Source organism: Montipora capricornis, chromosome 4, assembly GCF_036669925.1.
Source record: "Montipora capricornis isolate CH-2021 chromosome 4, ASM3666992v2, whole genome shotgun sequence".
NCBI classification, from domain to species: domain Eukaryota; kingdom Metazoa; phylum Cnidaria; class Anthozoa; order Scleractinia; family Acroporidae; genus Montipora; species Montipora capricornis.
In genome coordinates this window covers 21790587-21793716 of record NC_090886.1, presented here as the reverse complement: position 1 = coordinate 21793716, position 3130 = coordinate 21790587, and the positions used below count along the sequence as shown (strand labels likewise).

The 3130-nt window shown below is 39.7% G+C and overlaps 1 long non-coding RNA gene across 1 annotated transcript in view; it reads right to left on the bottom strand.

Annotated features, from left to right (window-relative positions):
- Nucleotides 1-2013: 2013 nt before the first annotated feature.
- LOC138045784 (uncharacterized) overlaps nt 2014-3130 on the bottom strand; it is a 7185-nt gene continuing 6068 nt past the window's right edge. Inside the window, exon 2 of the long non-coding RNA XR_011131661.1 lies at nt 2014-2953. This is a non-coding gene — a long non-coding RNA (uncharacterized lncRNA). The remainder of the gene's footprint in view (nt 2954-3130) is intronic.

The window sequence follows — 3130 nt, the reverse complement described above, 5'->3', positions numbered from 1 at the left end:
GGAGTGGTTAGGGACATTAAAATGACGAGCGACTGGCTTAGATGCATCCTTGTCATTCTTCTCAACATCGTCAAGGTGTTCGCGGAATCGGTCGCCTAGTTGTCTCGCCAATGTATAATTTATTGCATAATGTACAGGTTATGCAATAAATGACATTTGCGGAGGTACATGTGAAACGATCGATGATCTTAACAGATCGCTTAGGTCCCGCTATCTTGCTAGTGTTAAAAATGAAAAGACAAGTTTTGCATCGTGAGCGCACACATTTGAAAGTGCTGGGTTGCTCGTTAGTTTTGAGCGTGCTTCTAACTAAAAAGTTGCCTACGTTTTTGTTGCGTTTGAATGAAATAAGTGGAGATTGCGAAAAGATTCTACCAGTCTCAGGATCATTTTGGAGTAATTTAAAATAATTAAGAATGATACTTTTGACTGCATGATTATGAGGATGGAAAGTGAGGGTGAATGGAATTCTGTCATTCTTATCTTTTTGTGACGTTTATAGTGCTGACTGTCAATCAAATTGTTGGGAACGATGATGGCCCGCTTTGACCACAGAGACAGGATAGCCACATTTTTGGAAGAACTGGCACGTCTCCTCTGATTTGCTGGAAAAATCGGAGTCATCACTACATAGACGTCGAAGTCTAAGAAATTGAGAATAAGGAATGGAATTCTTGACATGTGATGGATGTGACGATGAATACAACAAATAACTGTGAGAATTGGTAGGTTTGTAGTGCACACTGCTACATAGCACCTTGCCACTAATAGAAACTTTGATATCTAGGAAAGACAATGAATTTTCCGAAATTTCCCAGGTATATTTAAGGGCCAGATTAAAAGAATTGATGGAGGTTATAAATTGATAGAGTTCTTCTCTGCTGGATGAAATAGCGCAGATGCAGTCATCAATGTACACACTGTAGCGGCTGTAGAGTTCAGGTTTGGGGCTGTTGTACTGATAAAAAAATTGATGTTCAACATATCCTACATAAATATTGACATAGCTAGGTCCCATTCTCGTGCCCATCGCTACACCATTAATTTGTTTGTAATAGTTGCCCGTGAATGAAAAACAGTTACGCGGTAAAACTAGTTCGGGAAGGTGGAGGAGCGTTTCCGAGCTGGGTTCTTTGACAGAGTGTTGATCGAAAAAGTGTTTAAGTGCTTTGAAGACCTTTGCTATTGGGAATGACTGTATATAGAGATGTAATGTCCATGGTGAAAATAAGTTTGTCTTGGCCGGAGAAATTGAAATAGCGGAACATTTTTAGTGTGTGTGTACTGTCTTTAATGTACATGTATGATGGCAAAGATTTGACAATAGGTGTCATAATCTTGTCAAAGTAGCTAGAAATGAGTTCGGTGGGGCAACTACAGGCAGAAACGATAGGGTGACCTGGGTTGTTAGGTTTGTGAATTTTAGGCAAGAAGTAAATGCACGAAGTTCTAGGTGTGTTGATGATGAGATTAGTGGCAGTATCCGGTAATTCTTGATTAACTATAAGATTCTGAATGGTGTCTTTGACAAGTTTTTGATTTGTGGAGGTGAGACCTTTCTGGATTTGGGCATAAAACGAGGTGTCAGAAAAATGCTGCAAGGCTTCTTTTTGGTAAAGGTCTGACCGCCAAACAACTACTATGCCACCATTGTCGGCTGATTTGACAACTATGTCATTGCGTTTTAGAATCTCTGTACGGTGGCCAATTTACATTATCAACTCCGTTGATAAAACCAAATTTTTGTATACTACTTCCCCACGGACGCAGCACCACAGTTTCTTTAGAAACTACCCCCTTCAAATAGAATGTCTGTTGAACAACATGCATGTGTGATCCTACAGTTTCCAGGAACCTGAGCCTGACTTTGTAATAAACTTCTTTCAGTTGACATATGTTTTTTTTTCGTTTTTTCCCCTCTTTCTCTTGAAAACGTTCTTCATCAGCTCTGTTATCAAAATGACCCCCTCCCATGCACAATGCACCATAGGTTAAAACTTTAGGCATAATATAACTGGTTACGGTAAGTGTACCATTTAATTAGCATAATGCAGTATATTGACTTGACAAAGTACGTTTACTGAACAGAATGTTATTTTCTTTCCTTCACTAACCATCTTGGGCACCTGGCTAAGCTTCAATTTAATTTACCCCAGGGGACTCTCATAAAAATGACAGGGGGTCTCAAAACTGATATCAGCCCCTTAGGTTTAGCGAAAATTGGTGGGGCTAAGTGATTTTTCACCCTGAGAGATGTGAAAGGACAATTTAACCTTTCCGTAAAAAAGCAGACATCTTGGATCGTATAACTCTTGACAGCACTGTGAGTGAAACAATGAAGTTCTGTCAGTATCAATAAATCCCCTAGCACAAGGAATACGAAAGAATTTGAACAACCTAAAGGTATAGCACTTGGGGCTAATTTACCACGCAATTATGGATGGGACAAGCACCCCTGTCATGTTTATGGAGACCCCCACAACCTCCACCCCTCCCCCACTTTCAAGCAACTCATGCAAACAGAAAAAGAACTAATTCCCAAGTGGTATGTCATTGGCAGCCAATATTACTGACACACACCCAATGAGCAGAACCTGTTTGTAAAATCTGTTTAAATTCACCAGACACTACACTGTACATCAAAATTACTAACAGACCCTAAAGTTGGGCATTGAAAGCCTTCAATTGACTGATTTTCCTCGTGCAGCAGTACAATGTCAGAAGTGAGCCAGCCGGTTGGGTTTAAAATAATTTGGTAGTCAGACGTTGTAAGATTTGCAAGAGGAGCTTGCTTGTTAGTGTCACATTTAACAACATTGGTTACCATAACACTAATCCTTGTAAAGACCTAGAAGTGGTAGGAGGTGTACTTGGAACAACAGGGGAGGGAGTTTTCTTACAGACTTTGCAGTACCAGGTTGTCTTGGCATTGTTTGGCATTCTCTTTACAGGGCTGAAAATTAACGAAAAAATCCAGTCACATTTTGCGATAAGATATGAAAATTTAGTCACAATTTCGAAAATTTTAGTCACAAAATCTCCATGCTGCATTGTGTTGTCAGCGGTTTAGCAAAAAAATATGAGCCCACAATACTTGTGTGTAAAGAAACCGCTGAAAATGGTGAATGAT